Here is a 27,079-nt window from a genome sequence, read left to right on the forward strand (position 1 = left end):
TTCAAAATATCCCGTCAGTATGATATTGTTCTAATTTATGTCATTATGATATATTTCTATTATGAATAACAAAATACGTTGAACCACAAACGTCAAAATCATTCAATGCGTAGTGGAATTAACTATTTGTGGATTCTTATAAATTCTATATATAAATTTTGGACTAATCTCGGTTCTATTTCTGAAATTGATTCTTACATACTTTTGATTTTTTAACCCTGTATGCTAACATTGCCTATGCAAACTTTGTTTGTATGCACATTGAACGACAAATCTATGTGACGTATACAATTTTCTGACGTCAGACACACAAATCAATGAATGTGTTTGTAGATAGATGTTTTTGTGTTCTGTTAAATTGTTCCTTTTAAAATTGTTATACGATGATGACTGATGTACCTATATTTTGACTATTTTATTTATTGTGTCTGTTTAGTTAACGCATCAATGTTAATATAACGGAATTTGATGAGACTGTCATCAAATTGAGAGGGTTAGCGCTATAAAACCAGGTTTAATCCACCATTTTCGACATTTGAAAATGCCTGTACCAAGTCAGGAATATGACAGTTCCTGTCCATCCGTTTTTGATACGTTTTGTTATTTGATTTTGCCATGTGATTATGGACTTTCCGAATTGATTTTCCTCTAAGTTCAGTATTTTTGTGATTTTACTTTTTATGTTTTTCTATTTTAATAGGATTTCATCCTTTGAACATTCAAAATGTTTTCTTCAAAGAGTTTGCAAAAGACTATAAGTTGACAACACAGACCAATGGAGTTATAAGAATGATAAGCGTGTCACAATGTGCAATGCATTGCTTATCCTCTTTTTCTTGCCGAGCCTTTGAAATGTGCATCGACACTGCAGAATGTAGTTTGATATTTGACTATGAAACATTGTGTGATGGTGTCCAACATGAGATTGGATACGTTATTTATATGTTGCAATAGATAATGATTCAAAGTTGGATGTAACGCGTCTTCTGACTAGCTGACAGTGTTTTGTCTATCAGCTTATAGAAATAATTGTGTCATGTGACCGTGACGTCATGAACGTTTTTTTTATGTTTGAAACAAGCTTTACAATGGAATTGAGAACTAATTATAAGGAGTGACGGTAATATTTCTATTCGAAATAACATATAAATATGTTTCATATTCTAAAATAACCTGCTACGCGGATTATTCAGTGTGCACCACATGTTTTGTGTTATTTTTTCATAGACCGAAAAAATATTACAGTTATTCCTTAAATGTAAACACATTCTCCATGCATTAGAGTGAATGCTACTTTTATTATATTTCCATAAGTTTGCAACACGTTGAATAGTATTTACAATACAATCAATTACCTGAACTGAATGTTGTGATATGCCTTACAATGATAAAACTATTAACAAAAAGAGATAGAAGGTATATGTAATGGGACAGCAAACACACCACATACAAACACAAAAACAGATCATATTTGATTTTCCTTTCTCTCTTAATAAAGAAAAGTAATTCAAGTTCCACTGTTGAATCTTGTGTAGATGAAACGCGCGTCTGGCGTACAAACGTATAAGCCTTAGTTTTTTTGATGGGCTTATAATCGAGGTTTTACAAACATAATTTCTGCTGTAGTTCATACACATGACTAGCACCTGATATATTTCGTGGTTAAACATGATTATGAGCGCTGAAACCCTCCCATAACGACAATTGGGTGTACATTAGTTTAAAGATAAAAAGAAAAAAGTTTAAAGAGCATAAGATACACGGAAAAAAGCACATCACACTTTATTGTTGCACAACGTTAACTTGTAAAAGCAGATACATAGAATGCATTTAAGAAAATTTTAAAGTCAAACAAATAATTTTAAAATAAATAACGATGTATTTTCTCTCTGTGAGATAAATATCAGACGTTACATTTTTGATTCAATTCAAATAATGCAGGATTGCGATAAAAAATTTACTTAATATAGTGGAAGAGGTTTTAGAAGAAAATGATCAACTTTACTTTTCAATGAAATAGTGTTATGTATTGTTTGTATCTTATTCCTTTTGTCTTTACACGGAAATAATGAACTAAAACAAGGAATAAATGAATTGTATTTGGAACCAAGCACATACCTGCCAACTGCCACTATTTGCTGGGGACTTCCCACATGGAGGCTGCCAAATGGGAATTTTGAAAGAGCAATGTTGTACACAATTGAAACAAAACAATTAATTTTACAATGACTATATATTGGCTTGTTAAAGTATGAAGAAGCCAAAAAACAACATTAAAATGTATTTGAAGCCCCCCTTGAAGGTTTTGTATGGCCATAAGAGCCATCTTGCACGTAAAACCCCCATGGGGATTTTGAAAAGTTGGCAGGTATGCAAGCATAATGGAAACACGACATTTTACAGTATTGTGAATTTACAGATATTCATCACATGTATTTTTTGTAACAGCAGTTGAGAAGCAACTTACATTATGACAAACATGCATATATATCTATTGGTTTTCTATATCTACTTCCGGCATATTTGAAGCCTGACATTTATTGTCAAGTACAACAAGAATGTGGAATATCAGATCTGATTAATGACTTCATCTTAGAAAAACATATATAGGTTAACTTGAAATACGTATTTGCATATTGTGGGCGTTTGCAAATTGAGGATGGTGTTAATTTTCAAAGTTTACTGTACAAAGACAGTATCGAGGTGTAGTATATATGCCTTCATGCTTAAGTATAATTCAGCTCATCATATACTAAGCACTTTTAAATTCCAACACGCACGTGACACTGGTATAAAAATGTAGAAATCAAGCCAAGCACAAGGTATAAGAGCATTGAGAATTTTTTTTTAAATTTCAAAATCAATGAAAATATAACTATGATAACTTACTAATGTAAAACAAAACTTCAAAAGCTAACAATATAGCTACAAATAAATTATACCACGATCAAATTTCAATTCTTTCTTTAGAAAAAAAAAATAACTATTGAAATAAGTTGGATTGAAGAGAATCGGTTTTTTTTATAGCTTTTATTAGTATGATTGTTTTTTAATTCGGACTTTTAATGGAATAGAAATCGTTTTTTATTAATTGCACTTATGTTTATACAAGGTTTTTTTTTCTCGTTAATTTTCAATATAATTATGTTGAAATAAAGTTACATTTTCGTCTGCTAAAACTAGTTAAAGAAAAGTATTTTTCAAAGAATTTATTACTTTTAATAACTTAGGAATTTAGGCATTTAGCGGAGCTGAAGCTCTTATCAATTCAAGACCGCTTACGTACCAGTCTGCCGATTCGAAAGATGATACACCTTAAACACCGAATCACTTCTTGCACGGACAATTAAGTGGTCATTTCACTCCAGAAACCGTTGATAATACTAATTTTTACCCGAGAAAACGTTGGAGAAGAATACGGGAATTAATTAGACATTTTTGGAAAGTTTTGATTAAAGAATGGTTGCCAACACTTAACAAACACGACAAATGGACTTAAACGAAAAGGGACATGAAAACTGTTGAATATTGTGTGTGTGGTGAATTCGAACGTTCCGAGAGGACATTGGCCGCCTGGCAGAATAATAGAAATTTTTCCCGGCAAAGATGGACCTTTACGCGTTGCAAAAGTTTCACTTGGTCAAACTGTATTAATAAGACCATTAACAAAACTGTGTCAGTTAGACATCGAAACCTCCGAAAATGACAGTGATAAACAAAAAGCGTGGACATATATTTTTATTTCAATTAAGACAGTTAAATATTTTGAAATAGTTTTATAATTGATAATTTGAACTTAGATCAAAGACCGTTTTATATCGTTTAATTATTGTTTTGTTTGATTGGCTTAGAGCTTTTTCTAAGCTAATTATTTTTATTAGTTTGATGTTTTTTAGTTAAGATTTTTTATACAGTAGAAATCTTTTTTTTATTAATTGCACTTCTATTTATGCAAGTTTTATTTTTATCGTTAATTTCTATATAATTATGATGAAATAAAGCTACATTTTCGTCTGCTAAGATTAGTTAAAGATAACAGTATTTTTCAAAGAATTTAGTACAGTGTAGAAAGTTAATTGTTGATCTTAACGGGATTCCTAAGTTTTATGACACCTTCAGTGGCACAGTCTAGTCATTTAGAGTTCAAATAATAGTCGTCTTCAATTGCAGTTGATGCGATTTAATTACTTTGTTTTGATCATCTCTGGGAATCAGGTTAAATTAGTGTGAAATTTGAGGTCTAATGGTCAGACGTAAACAGATCGTCTTTATCATGCGATAAGTTAACATGTGAAATTGTATTACGAAATGATTGTAGATATATTGTAAATATTCAAAAATGTAGTTTTTAGCAAACATTCGTTTGTAATGGATATAATAATAATAATTGTATAGCATTATCGCCGATTTCCCAAATCCCAAATCGTCGAACTTTACATGAACAATTTATTCCACTGCACATTTCAAATTGTCTCCGCAACATTTTGGTAGCAGAGCGTGGTGCAATGAACTGTAATCGTTATCGTATTGTGAGAAAATGAGAAATTGGGATTTGGAAATCGAAGCAGAGGCAAGCGAATGAGACAAAATGGACGAAAACGTAATTGCTTAACCGGATGAAAGTGTACAATAAGAACATGAAGAAGATCTGAAGAAGTAAAATGCAAAAGCGGAATCGGCATTCACGAAAAAACTAGACATTTAGTACTACAAATACTTAAAGAAGTTTTTCCGGATCGTGAAGCAATAAAAGTATTTCAAGAGAAACTGATAAATGTGGAGGAAAATGTGATGGACATCATGGGGAATATTTACGACGAATATAAGCTCAGGAATGATATTCTGAATCTAAAAAAACAACAAAAGAGATGGACAACATGTAAGAGGAATTTACCGACACAGACAATGAGTTTCGTGATTATCTTATCGAGAGCAAGAGTAAGTCAAGCGTTGGTTCTTATATATCGAAAATATCAAAACGATTTAATGTGAATTCCGGAAACAAAGTGAAAAGTAAACATGTAAATAAAGAAAAGAAAGTTAAACCAGAACAAACTACGAAAAAAGAAAAGAACGAGAAGCAATTGAATGAAATGAAATTTTATTCAGATTTAGGAAAGGATATGTGGAAACAGTTAAAAAGAGCGTCTATACCAGTTTTCACAGGAAATAAAAGGAATTATCAGAGTTGCAAAGCTGCGGCAACAAAGGAGTACAAGTTATTACAACTGAGACAATATGTTGAAGGTGATGCTTTGCAAGTTATCGAAAATCTAGGACACTCAGCAGTTGCTTACGATGCCGCAAAGAAGCGATTAGAAAGAAAGTATGGAGGACAACGAAGACAAACAACATTGTATTTAGAAGAGCTAGAAAACTTTAAACCTATGAAAGAAGAAATCGGTAAAGACATAGAAAAATTTGCAGATCTGTTGGATATAGCAGTTGTGAACTTGAAAGAAGCAGGTCGTTCCGACAACAAATTACAGCGACAGATTATATAATCTCTATTGTCGAGGTATCATCGTTGGATATTCGAAAGCGAAAAAACAGAGTCAATGGAATGTCTACGTGAGTGGATTTTACAGGAAGCAGAGCTTCAAACTATAGCATAAGAAAAAAATACATGGATTAAGTACGAACAACAGCAGCAATTCACAGCGGAATTATAAGGGAAATCATGAGGATGAATTTTTTGGAGAATCGCAAAATGAAAGAAATAGAGCTAAATCATATTTGGGTTTCTTCCTGGTAGAATAATTGTAAAAAAATATTGATTTTTACTACTTTGTATTAACAAGTCACTTAAAATGCTACAACTAATGAAAATGATACTCAAGAGACATAAGCGATCGAATATATAAACATATTTATGAATGAAAACAAATAATTAGTTTTGTTTTAAACATTTTTTATGAAAGGAAAACCGCAGCTCAACCATGTCAACACTATGTATCAAATTCATCAACTTCTCGTATAATAATTTTTCTGTTTCATTCATTAGGTTTATGACATAAGGATATTTATAAAATGATATAAATCCTTGTTATTTGTGTTGGTTTCAAAAGAAAAAATCTGGAATTACTCATTTCCCGTCACGTTTTCAATCGCTTAAATTTCAAAAACAAGGACAATTTCGTCATCATTTGAAGTTCGTTATAGGTATACTATCGGTTTAGATAGTCGTTTTAAAGCTGGTTACATTAAAGAAACATCGATAACATGTTTTTTCAAGTTTCGATGTTTTTGACATTGTTATCAATTATGTCCGGTGTTTTTTGTTAACAAAATTGTGTGCATATAATGGATTATATGCGATTGCAATACACGTCAGAATTCTAGCTTGCTATTAAACCAGGTTAAATTAAGCATTTTTTTATATAGACCAACAGAACATCGTGCATGGACAATCTGTAAGGAAATCATGAAAACCTTTGATAATAGTCATATATGTATTAAGAGAGAGAAAATATCTATATGAGTAAAGAACATTGGCTGTGTTATGTTATGTTTTGTTGACTGCTGTTTTTATTTTGGGCGTTTTCAGTTATTCATGACATTGTCGGTTTGTTTTTTACTTTTGAATTTGAAAATCCCTTTTAACATTTTTTTTTCTCTATCATGTTACTTCAAATGAGTAAATTCAGTAAGACCCCTTTTTGGCCCCGAAATATAGCAATTTTACAAAATTGTGAAAATGTAATTTAGATTTTAAAGCTTCAAGTGTTGGGAGTAAATTTCAGGATAAAAACAATATATGTACATTGTCGGAAAATATAAAATTTATTTGTACTCGCTGCGAAATAACCTCGCTTTTCGTTCTGTTTCTAAAGCTCATACAAATAAATTTTATATTTTCCGACAATGTACATATATTGTATATTTACAGGTGCCATATCGGGGCCTTTTATGGATGACTATGTAGTATGTGCTTCGCTCTTTGCTAACAGTCGTACGATGACCTATAGTTTTTAATTTATGTGTCATTGGTCTCTTATGGATAGTTTCACTGGCAAACATACCACATCTTCTCTTCTATATATCGTTATCTGGTTTTTAATGTTTTGTCGTGATTTTATCAAATGTCTAAATTTTCAGCTATCTGCTTATCTTGTTTATCAGTTGAAACAATGTCAATTTTGATACGGATACGGATAAAAACGAGGGCAAGGCAAAAATAAAATATAACAACCGGACAACGGTCCACAAAACAGTGCACATAAAAAATGAAGCAAACAGTGTCTTCAACCTGAGATGATACAGTATCTCAATTTGAAATATGCATTAGACAGTTCGTTTTCCAGTTTGAATGGTTTTACCCTAGTTATATTGGACCATTTATATCTTGTAAATCGATGTGAACCAAGGCTCCCAGTTGAAGGCCGTACTTTGACCTATAATTGTTAACTTTATATACATTGTGATTTGGATGTAGTGTTGTCTCATTTACACTCAAACCATAGCTTCTTATTTATATTTTGTGTTTCAATTTTATAGCAAACTGTTCGGTGTGAGCCAATGTTCCATGTTGAAGACGTATTTTGTCCTATAATTGTTTATTTTTACATATTGTGACTTGGATACAGAATTGTCTTATTTGCACTCATACCACATCTTTTTTACTATGTATTCAATCAATCGGCAATCCTCGGGTGACTCCACTACTCTCCTTCTATCGGTACGGAATCGGCCGAGTTGTGACGAATGTGTATTCAATCAATCGGCAATCCTCGGATGACTCCGCTACTCTCCGTCTATCGGTACGGAATCGGCCGAGTTGTGACGAATGTGTATTCAATCAATCGGCAATCCTCGGATGACTCCGCTACTCTCCGTCTATCGGTACGGAATCGGCCGAGTTGTGACGAATGTGTATTCAATCAATCGGCAATCCTCGGATGACTCCGCTACTCTCCGTCTATCGGTACGGAATCGGCCGAGTTGTGACGAATGTGTATTCAATCAATCGGCAATCCTCGGATGACTCCGCTACTCTCCGTCTATCGGTACGGAATCGGCCGAGTTGTGACGAATGTGTATTCAATCAATAGGCAATCCTCGGGTGACTCCGCTACTCTCCTTCCATCGGTACGGAATCGGCCGAGTTGTGACGAATGTGTATTTAATCAAGAGGCAATCCTCGGGTGACTCCGCTACTCTCCTTCTATCGGTACGGAATCGGCCGAGTTGTGACGAATGTGTATTCAATCAATAGGCAATGCTCGAGTGACTCCGTTACTCTCCTTCTATCGCTACGGAATCGGCCGAGTTGTGACGAATGTGTATTCAATCAATCGGCAATCCTCGGGTGACTCCGCTACTCTCCTTCCATCGGTAAGAGTTGTGACGAATGTGTATTCAATCAATAGGCAATCCTCGGATGACTCCTCTACTCTCCTTCTATCGGTACGGAATCGGCCGAGTTGTGACGAATGTGTATTCAATCAATCGGCAATCCTCGGGTGACTCCGCTACTCTCCTTCCATCGGCCGAGTTGTGACGAATGTGTATTCAATCTTTCCCAATGTCAATAATCTGTCATTTTTTAATGAACCACAAGTTATGTGTAAACATGTTCAACGCCATTTATTTAAAAGTGAAAACAATAGTCATATAGAATGAAATAAGACACTTTCTAACATATCCAACAGTATTCTGTTATTAAACATATCACAAGAAGCTATAGCATATATTACAATAAATTTTGATTTGGTTGAAATCATATAGAGTTCTCTTCCAGGGTAGTTATCAACAAACATTCAATTTTAAAATGACATTCATATTGTGGTATTTGTAATAATTGTCATTTTGCGCATACTTTTTTTTAATTTTTACAAAACCTACACTGGAATCATTAAACAGTATACCGAATGACATTTGTACTTCTTGCCTAAGGTAAAAATTTGAATCGAAATTTGTTTTGTTCATGATAATAACAAATTCAATAGGTAATCACAACATAGATTTTAATTTGTTTTACTACTTATTTTGATTGAGTTAAGCCTTTAAATTGATATTTAATAGTGTGTCGTTCCATGTTGTGATGTTATACTATTGTGTCAGAAACGGAAAAGGTTTGGTACCATTAAAACGTATATTCCAGCTGCAATTGTTTGCACCTGTCCTAAGTCAGGAATCTGATGTTCTTTGATTGTCGTCTGTTTATGTGGTTCATAAGTGTTTCTCGTTTCTCTTTTTTTATATAAATTAGACCGTTGATTTTTTCCGTTTTAAAGGTTCTACACTAGTATTTTTTGGGGCCTTTTATAGCTTGCTGTTCGGTGTGAGCCAAGGCTCCGGGTTGAAGGCCGTACATTGACCTATAATGGTTTACTTTTATAAGTTGTTACTGGAATGGTGAGTTGTCTCATTGGCACTCATACCACATATTCCTATATCCAGATAATTGCTAAAGAATCACATTTTTTGCAGAAAGGGATCTTTAATCATTATGGCAGTTGCAAAAGCATCAATAGTAGGCTACTTCCATAAGAAAAGTAAGAAATTATAGTTTTAAGTGGACTTAAGGTGGTATGGGTGTCTTCCTCCATCTTGGATTGTAAAAAACAGAGAATCAAAGGTCAAGATTTTCCATCAAGTTAGCAAAATTTGATGCAGGAATGCAGATGTTTAATGTACATTTTCATTTAAAAGTACCAATTTATAAGAATTTAACTTCTAAATATTGATATTTTTGCAAATGTTAATTATTTTTGGTTGTTTTTACTTTTTTTTTTAAATTGGCATTTTAAGGGGAGGTAACTCTAAAAAAGTGCATTTTCTGAAGGATTCTGTATGGAATTTTCCTATTTTGTATTTTAGCCGGAAAAAACGTACGGTGACCCTATCTTTTCTTTTGATATTCTCAAAGCAATGTCTGAAAGCTATCTTTTCCTGAAGTATTTAACAATTCTATCATTTTGTTTAGTTTTTAATCACAAAATGTTGTTTTTTCCTGTATAATCCATACAAAATGTATCATTTTGTCCCGTCCTGTAGCTTGAGAAAATGCGCGGTGACCTATCAATTTTATTATATTTTTCAACATGTATCAATAGATACAACGTGTTGGCAAAGTATGAACAAATTCTATCATTTTTATTTTAGACTCCCATACCACCTTAACCACAAAAGAGAGTTTACTCTTCGCAAATCATCATGAGGTTTTTAATCATATCTCATAAGTAAAGATACACATTTGATGCTATATGCTATTTAAACAATGACACAATTCCGGTAAATTGTGTGGTTAACAGTTGTGAAATTTTTAGATTTTTTTAACCAGTTCAAAGTAATAACTCTGTCAAAATTTTAAAGGAAAACTGTATAAGTCAAAGTTTTGACACTTAAAAACGCATAATAAATGTATGCCTAGAGGTAGAAAACTTGATATTCCATATAATGGAAATTAAATAAACAAAACAATGTATGACAAATGAACGTGTTATTGTTTTTTTGAAGTGAATCTTGAAGTACTTATTACTTGGCTGGGGATGACCCAAGCGACAAAGCGTCTGCCAGCAGTGGCATTTACCAACTGATTGTTAAACCTTAGTAAAGATACTGAGTTCTTATCTATAACGAAAATCACGTGGTTCATCTTTATAATCTTATAATTATATTATCTCCCAATTGATACGATATTCCCGTGCTTTTATTTCCTATCATGATTTTCTTGATAGAGGGTTACTGCTCACAAGGAAACTATTAAACCAAGAGTTCCAAATGGTGAAGTTGAAATCATCCCTTCGTAAATTTTACGGACGCCATCACGAGTTGGTTGACCGTTATGGAATTACCGTTTCACAAATGATATCGGATATGTTCCTTACGTCGTAACTACAATATCCTTCCCTTTCATGAGTGCGACCTACCGAATTAGATAATGAAAAAGGTCGCACCTTGCCTAAGCATAAGTATTTTATCAAAGAAAAAGAAGTTTTTCAATATCAGACACATCATAAACCCTTAAAACGGAGATCGAACCAATCAGATTATACAATAATATTATTTTGATCAGGTGAAATGCAGTTTCAAAAAAATTGAGAATGGAAATGGGGAATGTGCCAAAGAGACAACAACCCGACCATAGAAAATAAACCAAAAAGGTCACCAACAGGTCTTCAATGTAGCGAGAAATTCCCGCACCCGGAGGCGTCCTTCAGCTGGCCCCTAAACCAATATATACTAGTTCAGTGATAATGAACGCCATACTAATTTCCAAATTGTACACAAGAAACTAAAATTAAAATAATACAAGACTAACAAAGGCCAGAGGCTCCGGACTTGGAACAGGCGCAAAAATGCGGCGGGGTTAAACATGTTTATGATATCTCAACCCTCCCCCTATACCTCTAGCCAATGTAGAAAAGTAAACGCATAACAATACGCACATTAAAATTCAGTCCAAGAGATGTCCGAGTCTGATGTCAGAAGATGCAACCAAAGAAAATAAATAAAATGAGAATAATACATAAATAACAACAGACTGCTAGCAGTTAACTGACATGCCAGCTCCAGACTTCAATTAAACTGAATGAAAGATTATGACTTTACAAAAGGGAAAGATTATGACTTTTTAAAAGGGAAAGATTATGGCTTTTTAAAAGGGAAAATAACCGAGGTAAACGGTAGAATTTGTGCTAGACTTAAATATAAACAAACGTAATTTATAATTCAAATTAAAGTGAAACATCAACAAATGACGCATGTTAAACAGTTGTTGTGTAGGGCTATTTGATTGTACTTGACTGAAAGATGTTACCTTTTATGTAAATAAAAACATTTTCTCATCAACAGTACTTTTACCTCCCCGTTATTCCGTGTGCATATGTTGAGAATAGTTAATTGCGTTTAACCAAGGATGAAATGTTACATACTATTATTCATCCAATGGGGTCATAGAATACACAAACATACACTATATGAAAAAATATTTATACACCCGGTCCAATGGATCTTTAAGTCACCTCAAATGAAATTAAATAATTATAAAACAATTATATCACGTTCTTGAATATAACAAATTTTTCATGAAATTATATTTTAGTTAACGAATGTTAATTCTTAAAAACTATAACCATATGAGCTTTTTGTAATATGACATGGCTCCGTGCCTGTACTTTCTCGTTATTGTTTAATTTAACTACGATAAATTCTTGTATACTAGCCTTCCATGTCTGCAAATGTGCTTTGTCTATATTCCTCTTTGTGTTTCTTTGTTTCGTATTTTATTGTTTTAATCGTGATTAAGGTTATCTTGTTGCCTGCAGTACTTCAATTTTTTACATTTTTACCTATTATATCTGGGTTTTTTTACGCAACGGTGTCAATATAATGGAACTTTAAACGACTGATATACAAGTTAAAGGTTGAGATAGCTATAAACCAGGTTTAGGTCACCACTTTCTACAGAAGAATGCCGGTAGAAAGTCAGGAGTTATACATTCGAATGATATGTTTTAGATTTTTGATTTTGACATTTGGTTACGACCTTTCCGTTTTGAATTTCCTCACAGAGTTCGGAATGCTAATAAATAATGAAAGAGATCACGAATTTGAAAATTGATAAAGTGGTGTCTTTTTATTGTTACTTCTTTTAAATGTTAACAATAGATATAGATATCAATATTTATTATTTACAATTGACATCAAACTACTTGCTAGAATACCATGATTATTACACTTTACAAAATAGACGAAGCTAAAATATATGAAAAACTTAATTGCTTCAAGATGTCGTTAAAAGATCAGAACAAAGTGATGAATTATCACAAAATGCCACAAATACGTCAATTTCAAGTTATTGACCCCCAGCCTTCATTGTATTTTTTTCATATTATACCACTCACTAACAACAATCAGTTCAAGATTTACATGTACAACACAAGGTAGTCTTTAATCATAGATAATAACTTTGATTCATCTCCAATGTCTTTAATTTGATATTATCCTATGATGAAACAGAGTTATCGGACCTGATTTACAACACAAGGTAGTCTTTAATCATAGATAATAACTTTGATTCATCTCCAATGTCTTTAATTTGACCCGAACATATCGAATAACCACTATTTCATAGAAACTTTGCTTTTTATATAAATTGCTGTCAGAACTCTGTCAAAAGGTAACACACATCGATCTCAAAATGACAAAGCTTGAAAAAATAGAAGAACGATTGGAGTTAATTGATAAAAGGTTTAAATCTGTTGATACAGAATTAAGCAGTTGTAAACAACGGTTAAATCATCTTGAACAAAACGCCCAATTTCTATCAGATGTACACGACGAGCAAGCTGCGCTGAAGAAAAAACTTGATACAATGACAAGTACAGTTGAAAAAACAAAAAACTTCAGTAGTAAACTTTTAGATATCGAGACACAAAACCTTGAAAAAAACCTGCTGTTTTTTTCATTCGATGAGGAACCAGTTAAAATAAATACAAATGATAATAACACCGACAAACAGGGGGAAGGAGACCAAAGTGGTGAAAATGAACGTTGTAAGGAACAAATACTTTAATTCTTAGAAAACACTATGAAGTTAGAAGGTGCGACCAATATACATTTGGAAAAGGTGTTTCGTTTAGGGAAACGAAAACCCGACGCGATTAGACCAAGGCCAATAGTTGTTAAATTTAGTCAGCTGTCGGATAGAGCAAAAGTTAAAAATGCATCAGGTCGTTTAAAAGACACAAAGTTTGAAATTAGTCCGCAGTATCCCCGTGAAATTGTTGAACGGCGGAAAAAATTGGTTCCGATAACATGGATAATGCTGAAAGAAAGAAAACAGAATAAAACAGCGTATATTGTAGGTGATAAACTTGATGTGAACGGAGAAATATGGGAACGTTAGGAGTCAGCGGAGAGTGTAAAAAAAATATCTGAAAACCAACAAAGTGCTATTAATATATGTGTTTGGAATATTTCAAAAGGCCTAGTGCGAAAGCTACGTGATAAGGAATTTGTTCAAATTGTATCTGAATACGACGTTTTATGTCTAAGTGAATGTTGGGTCAAATGTCCGGATGAGTTTGAATTAGATGGCTATGAAAAGAAATATTTGGCTAGATCAAAATGTGGTGGTGGTGGAGTAGTATTGTTCTATAAAAAATGGCTATGTCAATTTATTGATGTAATTAAATATGAAGTTGATAGTATGATCTGGTTAAAATTTGACAAACGAATTATGCCAAACAATAAAAATTTATATATGTGTGTTATTTACATGCCACCTGATCGAAATGTGTATTATAAAAAGTATAATATAGATGTATTTGATGTTTTACAAGAACAAATTGAATTATTTGCAACTTTAGGAACTGTGTCTGTCATAGGTGATTTGAATGGAAGAGTTGGTATAGAACCAGATTTTATTGTAGAAGACACGCTAGATAAACGTTTACTTGACACTATTGACTTTATAAGTTATGTTTCTGATGTTAAAATTACAGATAGATTGTCCGAAGACTTAAAAGCCCCAAATGGTTTTGGGCGTCGTATACTTGATATATGTAAATCTACAGGTTTACGAATATGTAATGGTAGATTTGGTACTGATAGTAGTAAATATACTTTTCAAAATAAAAACGGTTTTAGTCTAATTGATTATATGTTGATATCACAAGACAGTATTTTTTACTTTAATCAAGGCATTAACTGTTAAAGATTTTAATATGTTTTCATGTCATGCTCCATTAAGTGTTGAATTATATTTAAATGTTGATAGAAAGATTAATGATCAATGTACTTGTGTAAAATCTGTTTACAATAGAGTGAAATGGAATGAAGGGTTTAAAGACGGTCTTGTAAATGACATGCTGACAAATGTTCAAAAGTTTGATGATTTAATGTTAAATTTAACGGAACATGAGAACGATATTGACAAATGTGTTGGCGATTTGAATAACCTGCTTACAGAAATTTGTGAACAATACACCAAAACAGAAGTTGAATTTACAGATTATTGTGAACATTGTATACATAGTAATGCTAATAAAAGTCGAAAATCGTTTGTTAAAATAGATAAACCGTGGATTTCAGAAGATTGCAAGAATCTTTATAGACAATACAAATTAGCTTTGAATATTTTTAATGCAAACCATTCTAACGACAACAGAATAAGACTGAACTTAGCTAAACAGAAATATAAATGTACGGAGACTAAACTTAAAAGACATTACAAAAACCAACAAGGTAATATGTTGAAAAATTTGCGAAGAAAAAACCCAAAGCAATTCTACCAGAAATTCAAAAGACCAAAGACCGAAAACGGACATAAAATAACTTTGGAACAATTTCAGAAACATTTTAAAAACTTAATGTCAAATAACTCAGAAACGGACAAGGCAACGAATACAGAAACTTTACCAAACGTACACGAGGAACTAGACATTCCATTTACAGATACCGAATTAGAAAAATGCTTGAGGAAATTGAAATATGATAAATCTACTGGGTTCGACAACATCATGAACGAATATCTTATTGCTGGAAAGACTGTACTTATTCCAATATTGTGCAAACTTTTTAATAATATTCTTAATTCCGGAAATTTCCCTGAAATATGGGTTAACAGTATTATCGTACCTGTTTTTAAAAAAGGAGACGTGAATGATCCTAACAACTACCGTGGAATATCTTTAGTATCGCATGTTGGGAAATTCTTCACCTCGCTGCTGAATACAAGGTTGCTACAATGGAGTGAAAAGAATAATGTGTTGACAGATGCACAATTTGGTTTCCGTCCTGGAATTGGAACCGTCGATGCCGTCTTTGCCCTTTATTCCCTTATCACTAATTCTTTGAGTAAAGGTAAACGTTTATACTGTTGCTTTGTAGATTACACTAGAGCTTTTGATAGTGTCACACATTACAAATTATGGCAAAGATTAGTCAGATGTGGAGTAACTGGTAGACTTTTAAATGTCATTAAAACTATGTATTGCAAATTAAAAACTTGTGTAAAACTTAATGGAAAATTTTCTGAATTTTTTGAATGTACTGTTGGTCTAATGCAAGGGGAATCCTTATCTCCTCTGTTGTACTCATTATATGTCAATGATATGGAGATAGAACTTATTACACAAAATTGTAAATCATATGAACTTAAAATGTTAAATCTGTACTTGTTAATGTACGCTGACGATATAAAATTGTAGTTTTTAGAAACAGAGCGAAAATTAGATCAGAAGAGCAATGGTATATAAATGGAAAGGCTATTGATATATGTAACGAGTTTACGTATTTGGGAATTTTATTTTATTATACTGGTAACTTTGCAAATACTCAAAAGAAACTATCAGAACAGGGTAAAAAGGCTGTGTTTAGTATATTCAATAAAATACATGATGATTATTATAATCCTGAAACTTTGTTGTCATTATTTGAAACTTATGTAGCAAGTATACTGAATTATTGCTCGGAAATATGGGGATTACATATGGCACCTAATATCGAAAAAGTTCATTTGTATTTTTTAAAACGTGTTCTTAAAGTCAAAATGAGTGCTGTAACTAATATGATTTATTGTGAATTAGGTAGATTGCCAATGTACATTGAAAGGCAGTATAGAATGGTAAAATACTGGTTAAAAATTTTGAGTACAGAAAATTGTAATTTAAAGAATTGCTATGATGAGATGTATGACAGAAGTTTTATTAAAAAGAAAGATAAACAAAACTGGTGTTGTAAAATTAAAGATATTTTGTTTAAATATGGATTTAATTATGTTTGGTTAAACCAAAGTGTAGTTTGTAAAGACATTTTTCTATCGCAATTAAAAGAAAGAATGCTTGGTGTATTCATTAGTGAAGTAACTATGTTTTTTTGAGAATTCAAATAAATGTCATTTGTATAGATACATGTATAGTACACACACATTGCAATTTTATTTAGATAGACCTGTAAATTATATATACAAACCATAAATCTGTAAATATCGTATATCAGCTCATATATTAAGTATAGAAACAGGTAGATATTATAATGTTGATAAAAATAATAGACTATGTACAAATTGTAATACTAGCTCTATTGAAGATGAATACCATTTTATACTTGAATGTAAAAAATATAGTCAAATTCGAGAAAAGTATATAAAAAAGTATTATTGGAGAAATCCTTCTACATACAAACTTATCCAGTTGTTATCTGTCAGAAATATTAAAGAATTGAATAACGTAGGTATATTTTTAAAATCTGCAGAAAAACTTAGAATTTAATTGCAGTAAATAATATTTTTGTTCTCACTTTATTTAAGTGTTGTATCATTATATCATTCTCCGCTCGTATTTCGTATTTTGTATTATGTATTATGTATTATGTATTATGTATTATGTATTATATGTTCTTTCATGCACACCTTATATTTATATATACTATATATCTCTTGTAAAATTCTTATATTGGTGTAAAATTGTGTATATGTATCCTATAAGCTGTATTGCTTTCGGAATAAAGTATTATTACTGGAATTTCATAATAAAACTTTACCTTATCCTGTACATGGCTTAGGTTGAAAAATTGATCATATCCGTAAATGCATAGATTGTCATACTCATTCTGATTTTAAAGTAAACAAAAACTCATTATCTGAACAACAGCTAAACTATGCAGTCCTATTTCACATATATTTTGTATTCAAATCACTTTTTGAAAGAGTTGAACAGTATTCTACAGTCCTACATAACCTTAAACTCATCATATATACTGGGATTAAAATTTTGTTTGTGCGGCAGACGCACAATTCGTTTACAAAGAACTCATAAGTTACGCTCGATTCAAGAAAGTTTAAAAGGCCAAAATATTGTACTTCTGTGTATAAAAACTATTGTATAACTATTTTTTTCTAATTTTAACCTGTTGATTGTCTATACATGTATATAATAAGCCTGTGGTTCGTTTTATCTCAGTTCTTAATTGGTCAAAATTCGATGATGGAGTAAAATGGTATGTTTTCCTCTGATTTTTTCTTTTGTGGTGTCATTAAAAGAGCGACCCTGACTGTGGCTTAAAAAAGAAAAGACAATCAACCAAATAATTGAAACAAATAAATAATGACTGAGTAAATGTAACACCTACCTTAACAAAATTTGGGAGTGATCTCAGTTGCTCAATATATGTCACCCGTCTTGTTGTTCTTGTTATGATTTGGGTGCTCAATATATATCACCCATCTTATTGTTCTTGTTATGATTTGGGTACTTAATATATGTCACCCGTCTTGTTGTTCTTGTTATGATTGAAGTGCTCAATATATGTCACCCGTCTTGTTGTTCATGTTATAATTTGGGTGCTCAATATATGTCACCCGTCTTGTTGTTCTTGTTATGATTTGGATGCTCAATATATGTCACCCGTCTTGTTCTTCTTGTTATGATTTGGGTGCTCAATATATGTCACCCGTCTTGTTATTCTTGTTATGATTTGGGTGCTCAATATATGTCACCCGTCTTGTTGTTCTTGTTATGATTTGGGTGCTCAATATATGTCACCCGTCTTGTTGTTCTTGTTATGATTCGGGTGCTCAATATATGTCACCCGTCTTGTTGTTCTTGTTATGATTTGGATGCTCAATATATGTCACCCGTCTTGTTCTTGTTATGATTTGGGTGCTCAATATATGTCACCCGTCTTGTTATTCTTGTTATGATTTGGGTGCTCAATATATGTCACCCGTCTTGTTGTTCTTGTTATGATTCGGGTGCTCAATATATGTCAGCCGTCTTGTTGTTCTTGTTATGATTTTGGTGCTCAATATATGTCACCCGTCTTGTTGTTCTTGTTATGATTCGGGTGCTCAATATATGTCACCCGTCTTGTTGTTCTTGTTATGATTTGGGTACTCAATATATGTCACCCGTCTTGTTGTTTTTGTTATGATTTGGGTGCTCAATATATGTCACCCGTCTTGTTGTTCTTGTTATGATTCGGGTGCTCAATATATGTCACCCGTCTTGTTGTTCTTGTTATGATTTGGGTAGTCAATATATGTCACCCGTCTTGTTGTTCTTGTTATGATTTGGGTACTCAATATATGTCACCCGTCTTGTTATTCTTGTTATGATTTGGGTGCTCAATATATGGCACCCGTCTTGTTATTCTTGTTATGATTTGGGTCCTCAATATATGTCACCCGTCTTGTTGTTCTTGTTATGATTTGGGTGCTCAATATATGTCACCCGTCTTGTTGTTCTTGTTATGATTTGGGTACTCAATATATGTCACCCGTCTTTTTGTTTTTGTTATGATTTGGGTGCTCAATATATGTCACCCGTCTTGTTGTTCTTGTTATGATTTGGGTGCTCAATATATGTCACCCGTCTTGTTGTTCTTGTAATGATTTGGGTACTCAATATATGTCACCCGTCTTGTTGTTCTTGTTATGATTTGGGTACTCAATATATGTCACCCGTCTTGTTCTTCTTGTTATGATTTGGGTGCTCAATATATGTCACCCGTCTTGTTGTTTTGATTATGATTTGGGTGCTCACTATATGTCACCCGTCTTGTTGTTCTTGTTATGATTTGGGTGCTCAATATATGTCACCCGTCTTGTTGTTCTTGTTATGATTTGGGTGCTCAATATATGTCACCCGTCTTGTTGTTCTTGTTATGATTTGGGTGCTCAATATATGTCACCCGTCTTGTTGTTCTTGTTATGATTTGGGTGCTCAATATATGTCACCCGTCTTGTTGTTCTTGTTATGATTTGGGTGCTCAATATATGTCACCCGTCTTGTTGTTCTTGTTATGATTTGGGTGCTCAATATATGTCACCCGTCTTGTTGTTCTTGTTATGATTTGGGTGCTCAATATATGTCACCCGTCTTATTGTTTTTGTTATGATTTGGGTGCTCAATATATGTCACCCGTCTTGTTTTTGTTATGATTTGGGTGCTCAATATATGTCACCCGTCTTGTTGTTCTTGTTATGATTTGGGTCCTCAATATATGTCACCCGTCTTGTTGTTCTTGTTATGATTTGGGTGCTCAATATATGTCACCCGTCTTGTTGTTCTTGTTATGATCTGGCGCATCTGGTACAGATAAATTGGTTCGGGAGCCGTTTATGTTATTATGATTAGTTTTTTTTAGAAGATAAAACAAGACGATTCGGTAAGTTTGCCAATCAGTCAACTATTACAAATATGCACAATATAAGAGACCAACTATACAAAAATCACGTACTCTAAAATCATGTCATTAAAAGCAACGAATTGATTAAAAAAAATCCGAATACGTTACAGTGAAAAATGAAATTGACGTATTTGTGGCATTTTGTGATAATTTATCACTTTGTTCTGATCTTTTTAACGACATCTTGAAGCAATTAAGGTTTTCATGTATTTTAGCTTCGTCTATTTTGGAAAGTGTAATAATCATGGTATTCTAGCAAGTAGTTTGGTGTCAATTGTAAATAATGAATATTGCTATCTATTGTTAACATTTAAAAGAAGTGACAATAAAGAGACACCACTTTATTAATTTTCAAATTCGTGATCTCTTTCATTATTTATTAGCATTCCGAACTCTGTGAGGAAATTCAAAACGGAAAGGTCGTAACCAAATGTCAAAATCAAAAACCTAAAACATATCATTCGACTGTATAACTCCTGACTTTCTACCGGCATTCTTCTGTAGAAAGTGGTGACCTAAACCTGGTTTATAGCTATCTCAACCTTTAACTTGTATATCAGTCGTTTAAAGTTCCATTATATTGACACCGTTGCGTAAAAAAACCCAGATATAATAGGTAAAAAATTGAGGTACTGCAGGCAACAAGATAACTTAATCACGATTAAAACAGAAAAAATACGAAACAAAAAAACACAAAGAGGAATATAGACAAAGCACATTTGCAGAAATGGAAGGCTAGTATACAAGAATTTACCGTAGTTAAATTAAACAGTAACGAGAATTTACAGGTACGGAGCCATGTCATATTACAAAAAGCTGATATAGTTATAGTTTTTAAGAATAAACATTCGTTAACTAAAAGATAATTTCATGAAAAATTTGTTATATTCAAGAACGTGATATAATTGTTTTATAATTATTTAATTTCATTTGAGGTGACTTAAAGGTCCATTGGATCGGGTGTATAAATATTTTTTCATATAGTGTATGTTTGTGTATTCTATGACCCCATTGGAAATAGTATATAACATTTCAAACCTGGTTAAACGCAATTAACTATTCTCAAGATATGCACACGGAATAACGGGGAGGTTAAAGTACTGATGATGAGAAAATGTTTGTATTTACATAAAAGGTAACATCTTTCAGTCAAGTACAAACAAATAGCCGTACACAACAACTGTTTAACATGCGTCATTTGTTGATGTTTCACTTTAATTTGAATTATAAATTACGTTTGTTTATATTTAAGACTAGCAAAAATTCTACCGTTGACCTCGGTTATTTTCCTTTTTAAAAAGTCATAAAACTGCATTTTACCTAATCAAAATAATGTTATTGTATAATCTCATTCGTTCGATCTCCGTCTTAAGGGGTAATGATGTGTCTGATATTGAAAAACTTCTTTTTCTTTGATAACATTCTTATGCTTTATGTGTGCTTTTATTCTGATTGTATCGCTAACTGCTATATTCAATTTATGACAAACCATGTCAATGGTTTAAACAAATAAAAAAAGGATTTGCTGTAATTAGTTAAAATCAATTATCAACGGCTCTTTTTGTAACTTGATTATCAAAGGTGTTATAACACATTTACAACATATGCATATATTGACAAACGTTCATAGAAACCTCAATTTTAAATATGCAAAGACAAAATTGAAGCCATAGGAAAAAATGCAGATAACATACATACAAGGGGGAGTATTTGCGTAAAAATGTTTGGCTGATAGTTTCACATTTTCTCCTAAATGTTTCCTTTTAAGTTCTAGTATATGGTTTCTACATTAAAAAAACATTACACAACTAAATTTTTTTTACTGTTTTAATGGTTAGTTACTTGAAAGGAGAGTTGTCTCATTAGCACTCATACCACATCTTCCTATATCTATAGATTATTGACATTAAATTTATGTGACGATGATTCAACAAACCATAAAGAGCAACTTTCCTGTAATTCTAGATTTCATGCTGTGAAAAAAATTAAGAAAACTTGACACAAATTATCACCTTAAATATTTTTCAAGTATAAAAACCAACGTATGATAATTGAACATCATAGAATTGAAACTAAACCTTCTCCAGACCACCTACAAGTAACCAGGACTATGTCTGTTGTTTTACCTTTATCGAACATTTGTAAAAAGGAAGAACTATGCACAAAAACATTGTTGCAACAACAATCATCAATTGGTAATAGCTGTTGTCTTGTGATGTGTTCCCACCAAAGAAGTAGATCAATTCAAAATAGTTCCAGCTTTATCACCAATGGTACACCAGCATCGATCTATTTTGATGAAGAAGACTAAACTATCTGTCCATCATTTTGTGAGACGAATTGAAATAGAGTCAAACCAATTGATATTTGTATCTATGAAGAGATATTGTATACATGTTCAGAAATCTGAAGAAGAAACTAACGTCAGATAGATATAAACGAAGGCGAAACACAAAGTTGAATGTTTAATAGATATATATGTTGTTCTGAAATATTTTATCTATCCTCCGTCCGAGATGCACATTAAAGAATGTGGTTCTACAAGCCTATAACAGTTGACACATATTTCATGTATGTTAAACTTTAACCTTAACCTAAATACGTATTCATTTAAAAACAAAATATGTAATCAATGGCATATATTTTAGTAATTAAGTATTTTTATAAAGTTCAATGAACATGATTACATTTTTTTTTTGAAATAGAATCGATGGTTGTTAATGATGCCTGTTGAATACATTTTTTGTTACTTTGGTCGGATTCACAAGCAGAACGGTGTTTTCGACAATCAAATTCGATGAAAATCTTTTTTTTGTGGTATTTCGTTAGAACTTTTTGCTAAAACGAAATAAGATAATATCTTTGATTTATATTGAAACGAATTATCATTGACTAATAAAACGAAGGTATTACCAAGCCAGTAGAAAGGAGTTATATGTTGACATACATTATCATTGAATTTGTAATAATTATAAATTTAATGTTAAAAAAAAGTTAAATTATTAAAACATCTATTTAATCAGCAATCAAAGCCGGGCTTCAAAGTTATTGTGAAACTGCCTATTCTAGAGGTGGCATTAATCAGATGTGGATACTTAAACACTTTAAAAATCTTTTAGAGTACATACAATCTTTCATCTTGCAATAGTATTTAAACATTTGACTTTTCTACACTTTACACAAGTATTTTCCATTCCAAACTAAAAGACAAATTGAAAGAAATGTTATGGTTTTGCTTCATTAAAAGGAATGGCAATAGTAGATACAAGCATCTTGTCTTGAGAAGGGATAAATCCTACTACTGATTCAAATAAAAAATTCTCTGAAACTGACATTATCAAGTTGCTTGATTTCTTGATTAACAACATATTTGTTACGTTTGAAGGACGTGTTTTTCAACAGACTGATGGCATTACAATGGGAACCAATTGTGCTTCTTTTCTAGCCAACATGTTTTTTTTAATTTTTATAAGGATGACTTCCTACAGGAAATTTTTGGGAAGATAGATTAGAAGTTAGCAATATCCTTTAACTTTCCTTTCCGCTATATACTTAAAGGATACAACAGATAAAGTTAAGTCTGCCTCATATCTTGACCTATATCTAGAACTTTTGTGAACTTTCGTTTCTATATAGCAACATTCCAGCAGCGTCTGCATACGGAGTATGTATCTCCCAATTGCTACACTATACAAGCGCCATGGCGTTGTCAGTTCAATTTCGATTTATGAGTTTGACTGTCCCTCTGGTATTTTCAAAATTCTAAGAGCACTTTTCTTTATCCGTAAAATTATCGCATATTACATGAAATGTTCATGTAAATAATTTTGCTATTAAATATTTCTTTTTTTTCTGGATATCGTTCATGTCAGTAATCAGTATGGTATTATCAAAAACTTATATAGAACACAATTTATTCTTGGTAATGTTGCTTCCCATTATTCTCTATTTCGAAGGATTTTGTTAATTGTTGAGTTGTTTTGCCCGTTACTCACCACTCTGTTAGCCAATCCAGATCTTCATAAGAAAAAAATGGTTAGGAATCGAATAAAAGGTGCATCTTATAAGCAAAACCTGATAATAAGTCAAGATCGTCATTTAAGTGTATTGATTTATAAAGGAAGCCAGTCGAAGGTTTAGGTATTACGCACTTTTTTTTCTTGTATAGGTCATCGTTTTTGCTTATCACAGTGTCTACTTTTCGTTTATAAATTTTCAAAATAAGAAGCAAAAACTCTGTTGATTATATATAGTCTACAATCGTCATTCAGGGGCAATTTTCTGAAAGGAGTCATTGAATGGTACGGTAGATCTTGTATTTCTGAATATTTTAGCTACCTACAAAGTCTACTTGTCTATTTAAATTTTCAAGATAATAGACAAAAACTCGAAATTCGTCATTGAAAGACGATTAAAGATATTAAATATACCTAGCCTATAATTTGTCACTGCATTTTTATTACATAAGACTCATCAGTTGCCAGCGAATAAAACAGTTTTGCAGGCTAAAATATCACTGCAGTTCAAATGTATTGAAATGTTGTGCCCACTGTAATGGAGAGATATTAGATATATACCAGAGGGATAATCACCTTAATAAGTCAACAATCTACAGACAACGCCATGGCTTTAAAAGGAAAATACCAACTAACAAACAATAGTAAGCAATACACAACATAAAAAATAACGGAATAAGCTATACGAACCCCAGCTCCTACTAGGGGTGATCTAATGTGCCCAAAGAGGGTAAGCAGATTTCTGCCTCACATGTGGCACCCATTATTAGCTACACTACATGATAGATATATTGGAATTATATCAGAATATTCCAATAAAGACAATCTTAGGGACTAGTGCACGAGGTATTTATATTTCCTGAATTTCGAACAATTCAAATTTTCAAATTGCATATTCAATAATTAAATGAATGAACACATGCAGTTCAGGTCGAGTATATACATGATATATAATTCATTCAAACAAGACAAACAAAATATAATTGCATTTTCAGCAACCAACAATGAAACGAGTTTGCAGTGCTACATAAATAGTGTTTTAGGAATTGTTGTTGCCGATTTGGAGATAAACTGTCAAATATATATCTACCAGGTGAAACCGAACGCAACCAGGATATCAGGTTTATGAAATTAGCATCATTTATATACATCGATATTTATCCTCAGAGTCAAAATCTAAACAATATACTTAACTCATGTGTTATTGGTAAGATAAAAGACTGTATAATGCAAAACATAAAAACATTGTTTGATACATTGTTAACATATAAATAAACTCATTCAAGACACCAGGACTATATTTTATGTATACGCCAGACGCGCGTTTCGTCTACAAAAGACTCATCAGTGACGCTCGAATCCAAAAAAGTTATTAAAAAACCAAATAAAGTACGAAGTTGAAGAGCATTGAGATCCAAAATTCCGAAAATTGTTGCCAAACACAGCTAAGGTAATCTATGCCTGAGGTAGAAAAGCATTAGTATTTCAAAAAATTCAAAATTTTGTTAACAGTTTCATGTAACATATAAATATAATAATATGAATGATAATTCATGTCAGCACAAAAAGTGCTGACTACTGGGCTTGTGATACCCTCGGGGAAATAAATCTCCACCAGCAGTGGCATCGACCCAGTGGTTGTAAATAAACTCATCATAGATAAATGGATGAAATAAAGGAAATAAGATGTTCAAAAGTCATTAATCGATTAAAAGAAAACAAATCCGGGTTAGTAAAACACATCAATCTTTTGTAGTTTTGTTCGTAGAAATATTCAATTTGTCTCACAATACGAGGGTAGGATGGTACTGTCTACATACGCAGCACATCTTAATTTTGACGCAGTTCACACTTGATCTACCATTTTCATTGAAGTACATCACTCGACTATAACTGTTCCAAGTAGACGATAGTTCTTGCAATGCAATTATATTGTATAATACATGCATTCCTGCGTTCTAACAATTATCGATGAAGGTAAAAGTATAGACATATTTGTTAACGATTGTTTGTTTCAAGAAGGTCTTATGTAGCCTTTAATAGTTGATGTGCTTATACATTTTGTACATATCTCTTTATATTTGAAATGCTGAAAGTGTTAATTTTTGTTAAACATATTGAATTTTTTTTCTAAGTATTGCTTAAAATGCCATTACCTGTTGATTTTGTTGATTGTCTATACATGTATATAATAAGCCTGTGGTTCGTTTTATCTCAGTTCTTAATTGGTCAAATTTCATTAAAGGAGTTTAATGGTATGTTTTCCTCTGATTTTTTCTTTTGTGGTGTCATTAAAAAAAGCAACCATGACTGTGGCTTAAAAGGAAAAGATAGTCAACCAAATAATTGTACAAAACAAATAACTTATGACTTAGCAACAAAATTTGGGAGTGATTTGGGTGCTCAATAAATGTCACCAGTCTTGTTGTTTTTGTTATGATTTGGGTGCTCAATAAATGTCATCCGTCTTGTTGTTCTTGTTCTGATTTGGGTGCTCAATATACGCACCCGTCTTGATGTTCTTGTTATGACTTGGGTGCTCAATATATGTCACCCGTCTTGTTGTTCTTGTTATGATTTTGGTGATCAATATATGTCACCCGTCTTGTTGTTCTTGTTATGATTTGAGTGCTGAATATATGTCACCCGTCTTGTTGTTTTTGTTATGATTTGGGTGCTCAATATATGTCACCCGTCTTGTTGTTCTTGTTATGATTTGGGTGCTCAATATATGTCACCCGTCTTGTTGTTCTTGTTATGATTTGGATAGTCAATTTATGTCACCTGTCTTGTTGTTCTTGCTATGATTTGTGTACTTAATATATGTCACCCGTCTTGTTGTTCTTGTTATGATTTTGGTGCTCAATATATGACACCCGTCTTGTTGTTCTTGTTATGATTTGGGTGCTCAATATATGTCGTCC

Source organism: Mytilus edulis, chromosome 14 (assembly GCF_963676685.1).
Source record: "Mytilus edulis chromosome 14, xbMytEdul2.2, whole genome shotgun sequence".
NCBI lineage: Eukaryota > Metazoa > Mollusca > Bivalvia > Mytilida > Mytilidae > Mytilus > Mytilus edulis.